Consider the following 11,486-nt stretch of genomic DNA (forward strand, 5'->3'; position numbering starts at 1 on the left):
TTTAGCTGACTCACTCTGTATGCAACTGTGACTGTGTGTTGCTATGGATTCAGCTGTTTATATTGTAGCACATTACCTATGTACTCATCAATTTGAATTTACAGTTCACCTTTACATCCAATCAAAATCAAGCATTCAGACAGACAATGGGATTAGAATAAGATGTATTTGAGGATTCCAAAAGTCCCCTAATACCCAAGGGCCACTGAATTAGTGCAATTTTGATAAAGGTTTTATTTGCAGATTGAAGACGTGAGCGACAGTGAAATGGGTTCCTTTGTATCCATCTGCAAATTTGGCACCACTCTGGCTCCCTCTTTGGTGCTAAGTGATGTGCAGACACGCACAGTCACCATGTTGCATAGCTCCATTTGTTAGCAGATTGAGGGAATTTATTAGGGTCGCTCTTATCGGTTATGTATGTACTGTGTGTGAAATATATAATATTTTATATATAATATAATAAACAAAATTATATATATATATATATATATATATATATATATATATATATATATATATATATATATATATATATATATACAGTGGTCCCCGGTTATTGAAAGGCTCGGATATCGAACATTCCGGTTAGCGAACGGTTTTCCGAACGAAATTTGGGTCCGGTGAACGGACAAAGTTACAGTTATCGAACACCACCCACGCTGCCCAACCCAGCGCGAGGGGAAGAAACTGCTTCCGCTTTAACCATCGCTGAGTAAGCATCTATGCAACTTCTGTTTGTGAACAATATTAGTGATATTTAGCGGTAAGAACAGTAATCATTTTGTTTCTTACTGTTGTAAAGTTGTTCATTTATACTTTTACTGAGCCAACACAAAATACCCGCAGAGATCGGGATAATCTGGTAAAAGGCAGTCCATAAATAATATCCACGGTGCTTTACGGAGGAAGCCCGATTGCGATGAGCTCAATGTGGGCGGGGCATTCCCTGAAGCACCGAGGTATGACAGCCACCGAAGGGGCGTGGCAGGGGTTCCTGACAGTATTAATACGACTAAAAGCGGAAAAAATGGTTAATTATTGGGTATTGGTGGAGTTCGGGAACGGATTAATTGGTTTTCCATTATTTCTTATGGGATAAAAGGTCCGGTTTTCGAACATATCGGATTTCGAACGGTTTTAAGGGACGAATTAAATTCGATAACCGGGGGACCACTGTATATATATATATATATATATATATATATATATATATATATATATATATATATATATATATATAGGCTGTTGATCAATTTTAACGCGATTAATTGCGTGATTGTCATGAGTTCACGATTAATCGCAAATTTATCGCACATTTTTATCTCTTCTGAATGTACCTAAATACTTTTCAAGTTTGTAATACTCTAATTAACATGGGCATGATGTTGATGTTGAGACAAAATATTCTTGTGTATGTTTTAAAATATTTATGGTGTTTTAAATGACTTAAATCATCAGGACACCAAACGGAACTTTTGATATGTTTCCACATGGACAGTTTTAATTGCCGGATGTGTGCATCATGGCAGGTTTTGGTGCTTCATTTCAGACATGGCGCATCAGTAAAACAAATGTTTAGTGATTGCAATTTCTTTTTGCTGGAGTTTTTTTTTTTTTTTTATATCCGAGTAAAGAAAGGATGACGTGAAGAAATGTTTTTTGTGTTGAAGGTTTTAATTTTGCCCCTTTGATACTTATTCATATTTTTAATGAATATAGTCAAACAGAAATGCGCACTGCATTAATCACGCATTAATAAAATTTGTGCTGTTAAAATGTATTTGCGTTAACGTGTTAATTTTGACAGCCCTAATATAAACTATATACATGCATGAACACTAAATCCTTTCTAACACAGTGCACGTACATTCAAGCCAATGAGATAAACAGTTTAAAAAAACATACACACACGCACACACACAAATGTAAAACATACATATCTCAGGCATAAACACACACTAATTGGCCCCACATGACCTGCAGAAAGCTGACACTAAATAAAAGCTGACAATGGCTGCAGGCAATGCTCCATTTCCACTCCATCCTCAATTCTTGTCACTCTGGATCACCAGGTAAGAACAATCCCTGCCTCCCATACGCACACAATAAGCCAAGTCTGCCGTAACACTAATCTTGGGACATCAGCATAAGGTCTACACAAACAGCATTGGATACTGGAAACTCAGGGTCCTTCGTAAATAGTTCATAATGAATGAGATGTCAAGCAGTTATCATATAGGCACAGGGACATTTGTTGGGCGATAAGGCGGGTCATATATTCCTGCGGGACGAGCAATTCGTCTTTCAAAGTTTCAACAAATTGCTTGCAGCGAGAACACACACAAGAAATAGAACCATTTATTATGCATTTCACTTGTCGCCGGATTTCATCATTTTCCAATTCCGAGCAATCCAATCTAGAAATGTGTACGTGCTTCCTTGGAGGCAGATTGAGGTGTGTCGCTGCATTTTTTCCATCTAAGACAACAGTTTACGCTGTAGAACCAGTGACAAAACGTTAAGTTCAAGTCCCAGTGTTCATGTAAAAACCATAAACGTGTTAAGTGCAGATTTATGCACATTGGATTCTACATAGGAAAGTGGTACCTTGGTGGTTAAGAGGTTAGACCTAGCTTAGCGCCAAGCTGCCACTGCTGGGTCCTTAAACATAGCTCTTAACCTTCCAAAGGTCAGCTGTATTAATGATTTAATTGTAAAGCTCTATGGATAGTGTTGATTGAACATCCCATTCCACATTTGCTGTTACTATAACCTCCACTCTTCTGGGAAGATGTTTCACTAGATTTTAGAGTGTGGAGATTTATGCTTATTTAGCCACAGGGTGTTAGTAAAGACAGATACTTATGCAGAGTTTGGAGGCCTGGAGTGCAGCCAGTGTTCCAATTCATGGGAATGGGATCTACCCAAAGGTGTCCCCAGCTTTGTGATAACAGTTTGAGAAGAATTACATACGACTGGAAAAGTCATGTGTCTATATAGTGTATTTTGTGGATGCCAGTCCCTGTGAGAGAAAATAACCCCTTACATTTCAAAGGTAACACATTTATCTCTGTCATGCTCTTGCATATAAAAGCTTTTATATGAATACATGAAAATATAACAGTAAGTAGCGCACTCCTATTCACTTCAATTATTAAATCTGACAAGAATGTAGCATTGTTGCCTATAACACCACACTAATATCATGTTCAAACGAATTGAATTATTATGTTGAAGAAAGCAGCATTAGCAGCCTTTTATATTAGATCATCCTGTAAAAATGTAATAAAGGGAATATAATTTAAACCTTTAAAATGAAGCACAAATGGACGCAGTTCCCCTACGGATATTAATCACTACATTGACTGTGACTTCCCGGCCCTGCTTTCAATATTCAACGCTTGTGCCAATAGTCCCAAATCCATATTAGTATTCATTTGCATGGAAATGAGCCAAGGTGTAAAAGAGTGAGGCAAAAGCAGGACCCGAATTTAAGTACAGACCTGAAGAGGAATGCAAAGAAAGCAAAGGGGCTGAGGTTCCGTTCTAGCAACCGAATTTCAAATCTTTAAATTCCAGAGTGCCAATGTTGTGTTGTGCCCTGAAGCTAAATCCTCAGACATTGACTGTTCAACTATGATAAAAGTATCTGGCAAATGAATAAATGTAAAGAAAATGTGAACGATGCAGCAGAAACCATTCACTTTGACGTGTGGAGATATAGCGACTTTGAATCCCGACATGGATAGAATTCCACGGAAACATAATTGGCTATTGAACAAAGTGCCTCCAGACAGACTGTGAACTTGTGTATAGGTTAAAGGACAATTAGCACTTTCTTTCTAAGTGTGTTCTGTGGACCTATTACAAGAGCAGCGGTTTTGGGGTCTGGCATCTGAGTCTGCACCTACTCTGTCATTTCTGTATAATAGAGGGAAATGACTGTCTAAATTTAGAAGAAAAATAAAACTGAACCTGTTCATAAATCGAGTGATTGAGAGCAAACAGGCTGAAACATGTTCACTGATGCGAAAGAACAGAACTTATATAACCTAAAAAATCATTTAATGCTAAGCGTGTTTTTCAGGTGAATGGGTGTGAATTCGTGACTTAGTGCTAGTCACGTTGATTTGTTCAGAAACCATGATAAACACTGACATGTTGTATAAGTTTATCAGGTTATTGCCACACACTGTTCATCTTAGCTCATTTGTGCCTACATTAATCCTGAGTTGACCTTTTTTCTGCAATTGGGAGAAATAAATATTGCTCCAGATGCTTATGCTATGTCTCACCATTAGCTTTTATTATACCTGCTCATCCCACTCAAAATTGTAAGATAAATATTGTTCCACTCCTACCCGTCAGCAGCATCTTAATACTCTACAATCCATGCTGTCACATTTATCAAGAAAATGTGAAAATAAAACCATGTATACAGTACATATACTCTATAGCCTTTACTGTAGCTAAAAGCCAGCATGCTAATCTGCTGACTAGCTTGTAAAAGAGTAAGGATGCTAAACAAAAACAGGTTTATGTTATCAAAATCTCTCCTTTTTTTTTTTTTATCTCAATCCATAATCGCTCGAATGTGTGACTTGTAAAACACCTCAGTTTCCATCAGATTTTTGTAAAGTTTTTATGGGAGTACTACAGACTCCAAAATGACACTGTTTAAAGGAAAATTACGGCTATCCCAAAATTCTCCTTCAGCTGACTCAATGTATTCTGGTATTCTTAAAAATTTCTTATTTTAGACATAAACTGTAACACTTTCGGAAAACAGACACTGAGAAATAGAATAAATAATAGGTTTAAAATAAAAGAAAAAAGGAGGAAGGATCATGGAAAGGATCAGAGGGCATGGGCGGAGTGAGAGGACATCTGTCAGCTCCACCTGTGTGTGTGTGTGTGTGTGTGTGTGTGTGTGTGTGTGTGTGTGTGTGTGTGTGTGTGTGTGTGTGTGAGTAAGTGTGTGTGAGTGTGTGTAAGTAGGTCACTCTGAAGCCAGCCTGTGTTTAATGTACAGCCGAAAATAACCATCAGACAGGAAAAGCAGAATTACAGCCACTGCTCTGTTTCCTGCTACACTATAATAAACTAATTGCCACTGGTCTGAGTGCTACTTTATATGAATAAGATGCAGCCACAATGGTTTCTGCATATATGTGCCACTTTCCTTCTGAGCCAGAAGAGAAAGTAGGTGACTGCAAACCAGCATGCTGTGACTGCACAAGTCATTAGTAAGGCACAGGATGCAGACCATCGCATGCACGCGGCACTAATTTCATTGAAACACTCATTCTGAAGACTCCTCTGCCATTAATTAACAACTTGGAAAGAATGGGAGTGGGTGCTCTGAAAATGTGTGGGAAAAGGATCGCCACTTTCGATAATTTCACACACCATTTAGTAGCTGCTGGACGAGGAATGAAAAGCTGTTTCTGGCAACCTGCTGCAATTTCACACTTATAAAAAAAAATAAAAAAAATAAACAAACATCTCAATGCCAGTGGGCTTGGCAACCCAGTGCTAGATGGCTGGGCAAGCCAAAACTGCTACAGTTGAAAAGGCAATATCAGTGGGCTTGGCAACCCAGTGTCAATGACTTTGATAAACCAAAGCCTATAAATCTGGCAACCCAGTGGGCTGAGCTAACCAATGTTGAGCGTTTGGGAAATCCAGTGTCTGTAGTGTTGGCAGCTCAATGACATTTGGTTTGGACATTAAAAAACTGCAATCTTGCCAATTTATTCCCAGTGGACCTGTCACCAGTGAGTGTCAGTGTATTTGTGTAGTGTATCACTAATGGCACAGAGCCTACAAATGCCAGTGTTCCCCAAGCTATGTAATAGTACGATGGGCATGACTAACGTTGGAAGAACCCCAACTATCACATGGTGAAAATTCAGCCGGGTAAAGACTGATCTTAACAAGTGAGATCTGCTGGAACAAATACTTTTGGAATAACCATCACAGAAAGAATTCAGATCCAAATGCTAATGCTTTTCAAAAATGTACCTCGTGTGCAGCAACCTGGCCCACAGCATTCATAAATAAGTCTAGCTGACAATTGGTTTCATCAGTCAGGCGCTAGATGTGAATAATACAGATCAGATGTCAACAGTCACATCACAGGTCTGTGTTGGGGTGTGTGATTGTTTGTCTGTTACCTGGCATTAGCTAAAAACAACACCCAACAGCTGCATGAGATATTCTACTGGATATTGCCTGGAGGTTTTATGGTTAGACTTGATGTTAATCCGTCTCTTTAAAAGTTAAAGTGATTATTACAGGGGTGTATTATCTCTTGCAATATTGAATAAAATATAAAAGGTTTAGATGCAAACAATGTTAAATTAGTATAAAATATCAAAATGAATCTTGTGTTGAATAACGTTGCAGTGTTAAATCAACTGTGGTGAATTGATGACTACAGTTAACAATTAAAACACAAAATACTGACTTAGTGACTAGAGTATGTATTTAACAACTGCATTGCTGAATTCATACCAGTGGCGTTAAATTAATACCTATAATGGCGACTAAATAGCAAGTGTTTCCGGAAACTCCGACAACGCCGGCTTAATGACGACAGTGTTTAACCCAATCAGTTTTGCTTTAACATATATAATGCTGAATTCATGACTAAGGTGTTTAATGAGCACAATCAGTATTGCATTGACATCTATAATGCTGGCATAATGAGTAAGGTGTTAATTAACACCAAAATTGTTGCATTAATACCTACAATGCTGAATTAATGACTACAGAGTTGCATTAACACCTACAGTACAGAATTAAAGACTATGGTCTTTAATTAACACAGTGTTGCATTAACATCTACAATATTGCCATAATGAGTAAGGTGTTTAATTAACACCACGGGTGTTGCGTTAACAAAGACAGTGCTGAATTAATGACTATAGAGTAGCATTAACACAAACAATGCAGTCTTAATAACAACAGTGTTGAATTAACACATAAAATACTGACCTAAATACTGTTAAGTTGCATTAACACATACAATACTGACATAATGACCTCAGTATTTATTTAACACATTCGGTGCTGCATTACCATCTACAATACTGGAATAAGTAAGGTGTTTAATCAATGCATTAAATACTGACTTAATAACTACAGAAATGTATTAACACCTACAATACTAATTTCATTACAGTGTTGAAAAAACATTTCCAGTCATATACATTGTTGAATATATCTAAAGTGTCATTCACCCTATAGAGATAAGCAGATTCATATAGTGTTGAAGTTACATATACACAGCTGTTTCCAGTATTGTCAGAGGTGTTTAATCAAGCTTTCTGATCAGGTGTTAAACCAAGACTGCATCATTTTAAACACCACAATAAACAACTTAAAACTTGGGTCCTCCAGCTATTCAATTCATCTCTGAAGCTTTTGCAGTGCAAATGAATTACTACTCAATGGCATTCCTGCACAACTGTGGATTCAAGTATTTATTCAATTAACACGTGTCAGGAAACGTTCAGAAATCCACGTGAGGATCAAAATACGCATGCACTCACCTCTGGGTGTGATGATGCAACGATGCCGTAACAGGTGCTTCTTCTTGGGGTCGCTCATCTCAGCATCACAGCAAGGACTGAAGTTCCCGAGTGAGCCAAATTCACCAAACTCTGATCAAGACGCTTATTATTAGTGCGCTGACACACGGTTCTGTACCGTGCAATGCCACCACGTGCATCCAGCTCCAACTCAGCTGTTCAGCGCTCCTTTCCTCTCTCTTTCTCTCTCTCATCCGAGCTTCAACTTGCACTGATTCTCATAGACCAGGTCAGCTTCTTGTACATGAACACAAATGACTCAACTTTTTAACAGCATAACGTGAGGTTTTATTTTTATTTTTTTTATAGAGAGAGGTGCACTGAATTAAATGACAAGGACTTGAATTTGAATCAGGTTGCCACGTTAGAACTGTGGAATGAGTGACTCCGACGCGCTCCATTTGTTTGTTTTTGGGTATATACACGTGAATTTTTTGTGTAAGATTAAAGTGCATCCTCGATTTCCAATGAAATCAGGCAATCCCTGAATTGCACGAGCCTAAATATAAAAATATGCATGCAAATTGAATTAAAGAAAGCATCCTGAGTTTCCCCAAAGGAGCTCGCGCTCTCCTGATACGCACCTGAGATATCGACTCTCAACCTTTGGAAGTGATCTACAGTACACAGATAATATAGGGGGAAGGAAGTCCATAAAAGAACAAAGTGACACACACACACATACACACACACACACACACAAACCTGGATGCATGAACAAAAATCGCTGTCCGCTTCTTGGCAAAACAAACCCAACTGTCATCCAAACTGCTGCTGGAGCGGGGATGAACACGGAGCGTGTGCGTGCCTGCGCGTGCGTGCATGTGTTATTGTATGAGCTGTGCGCGCGACTGCGCTCCCATTTATACAGACCTGTGCAAGCCGCGAGCACCGTGCTGAGAGAGGGGGGGGAGCGTGGGGAGGGAGGTGGTTAGCCACGCCCTGCGGCGCTCCATTGGCCCAGACAGGTATGCATATGCAAATAAAGAGGGCGATCCGCGCGCTGCGGCCAGACATGGAATTTCAAAACGGCGCGAGGCGCACGGCGGCCGGCGGCACTTCATTGGGAGCGAACCGAGTTAACTGTAAAACATCAACTCCCCAAAAACCCCACGATCTGTTACTCCTGCTGTAAGAAACGCAAATGTAGAAGAAATAAATTAAAGCAAAAGTCCAATTCAGTGCTGGATGTGTTCTTTCTTCACACCAATGGTTCATTTAACGTTGTTATAATGTTCACAAAGAAACACTAAGAGTTCATTCCACACTTTATGCGTTATTTCATGTGATATGAGTCTGCTGTCTGTTAGTCTGTCTCTCTTTTTTGTGTTTTTTCGTCTGTCTGTCTGTCTGTCTGTCTGTCTGTTTATCTGTGCGTTTGTGTCTATCTGTCCATCTGTATGAATGTCCGTCCACCCCCCCCCCCGCGTCTGACTGTCTGTCCTACTCCTCTGTCTGTCTGTCTGTCTGTCTGTCTGTCTGAATGTCCATCTATTTCTCTGTCTGCCTGTCCATTTGTTTACTTGTCTGTCTGCCCATCTATATGTCTGTCTGTCTATATACAGTACTGTTTTAACTGCACACTTTCAGGAACCATATCAACTTTATTCATGGAGTATAAATTAGACTGAACACGCAATGATGTCATTTATTTACTATTTACTACTTGAGTTAATAAACTCAACACAATGTTCTTTATTGAATGAACGTTGCCAAACAAACTAAAAGTGTTCACTGGACACTTTAAGTGTTATTGCAACGTAGTATAAGCTGAAAAACATGGTAAATGTTCTCCAGGGTCTATCCTGACCCCATGTTCTCATTCCAATACAAATGGCATTAAGTTTAAAATAAGAATTGTCTCTGATCAAATTGTCAGTGGTGATATATTTAATTTCCACCTGCTGCTTTCCTCCAGACATGTATCTGAAGAATGACGTGGGTTGCCAGATTGAGTAAGAATCCTTCTTGATTAAACATTTTTTACATTCCACAAAAAAAAAAAAAGAATTCGAAAGATGTTATGTCTACAATAAAATTATTAACACGTAAATATTATTATTATTATTATTATTATTATTATTATTATTATTAATAATGGTTAATAATGATGCATTTAATAAGAATTGTATTGCCCCACATTTAGCCAAACTATTTGCTGACTGTGTACTTTTAGACTGCTGATAACACGCGTTAAACGTGTTTTGCTTGTTACTGGGAAGTTACACAATGTTCAGTATGTGTTCATGCATTCCTTTGTGAAAATCAGACACAAAAGCACATGAAAGAGAACATTCTTTCAAAATATGTAGTACAAATAAATGAAAAACAATCATTAAAGAAGTAAACAGGTAAAACATAGCAAATAAAACAACTGAAACTGATCTTCAAATTAAATTATATGAAAAATATATGCAATAATGATACATTTCTGCTATATTAGTTTGTTAGATACAGTATATTTGACTGCATTTTGGGGCATGTGTGATATAAGTAACTGTCATACATAACTCTATTTTCTCTATTCTTACTACTTTACTTTACAAACCCTGGGGAAAAAGCGTAAAATAAAGTAAAGCTGTGGGGTTTTTCTCCACCTTTTCATTAGCTATTATTACAGTGCCCTCCACAATTATTGGCACCCCTGTTTAAGACCTTTTATTTAAGTACATTACTTTGGTGGTAAAAAAATCACACATTTAGAAAAAAAAAAAACTTGAAATCATGTGTGCCACAATTATTGGCACCCCTGATGTTAATACTTTGTACAACCTCCTTTTGCCAACAAGACAGCACTTAATCTCCTCCTATAACATTTCACAAGATTGGAGAACACAGAGAGAGGGATTTTTGACCATTCTTCTTTGCACAATCTTTCTAGATCATCCAGTGTCCTGGGTCCTCTCTTATGCACTCTTCTCTTTAGCTCGCCCCACAGGTTTTCGATTGGGTTGAGGTCTGGGGACTGAGATGGCCATGGGAGGACCTTGAGTTTGTGACTGCTGAACCACTTTTGTGTAGATTTTGCCACATGTTTTGGATCATTATCCTGCTGAAAGACCCAATGACGACCCATCTTCAGCTTTCTGGCAGAGGCCATCAGGTTTTTATTTAAAATATCCTGGTACTTCAAAGCGTTCATAATGCCATGCACCCTAACAAGGTTCCCAGGGCCTTTGGAAGAGAAACAGGCCCACAGCATCACAGATCCTCCACCATACTTCACGGTGGGCATGAGGTGCTTTTCGGCATACTCATCTTTTGTTTTACGCCAGACCCACTTAGAGTGTTTGTTGCCAAAAAGCTCAATCTTAGTCTCATCTGACCAAAGCACACGATCCCAGTTGAAGTCCCAGTACCGCTTAGCAAACTCCAGAAGTTTACCTTTGTGAGTGTTAGTGAGAAAAGGCTTTTTCCTTGCATGCCTCCCAAACAGCTTGTTGGCATGTAGAGAGCGTCTGATGGTTGTTTTGAGACTCTGTGACCCCAAGATGCCAATCTTTGATGCAATTCTGTGACGGTAAACTTGGGAAATTTTTTTACTTCTCTTACCATCCTCCTCACTGTGCGTTGTGGCAAGATAAACTTGGGACCTCTTCCAGCCTTGTTTGTCACTGTTCCAGTTGTTTTAAACTTCTTAATGATTCCTCTGACTGTAGATACCGGCAAGTTAAGGCGAGTGGCTATTTTCTTGTAGCCATTGCCTGACTTATGAAGGTCGACACACATCTGCCTTACTTGAATGGTGTGTTCTCTTGTCTTTGCCATGTTGACAAATGGGTAAGAGAATTAGGCCTCTGTGTCACGTCATATTTATACCCCAGGGAAACAGGAAATCATGAATTACTAATTAAAAGTCCCTAGATACCCTGACCAACCTTAGCAACT

General features: G+C 38.8%; 1 protein-coding gene across 1 annotated transcript in view; it reads right to left on the reverse strand.

The window, feature by feature from the left end:
* LOC124391272 (cell migration-inducing and hyaluronan-binding protein-like) overlaps nt 1-8,450 on the reverse strand; it is a 137,852-nt gene extending 129,402 nt beyond the window's left edge. The window contains exon 1 of the mRNA XM_046857742.1: nt 8,304-8,450. The gene's annotated coding sequence lies outside the window, so the exon portion shown is untranslated. The remainder of the gene's footprint in view (nt 1-8,303) is intronic.
* Nucleotides 8,451-11,486: the final 3,036 nt, after the last annotated feature.

This window comes from Silurus meridionalis, chromosome 9, assembly GCF_014805685.1.
Source record: "Silurus meridionalis isolate SWU-2019-XX chromosome 9, ASM1480568v1, whole genome shotgun sequence".
Lineage (NCBI taxonomy): Eukaryota > Metazoa > Chordata > Actinopteri > Siluriformes > Siluridae > Silurus > Silurus meridionalis.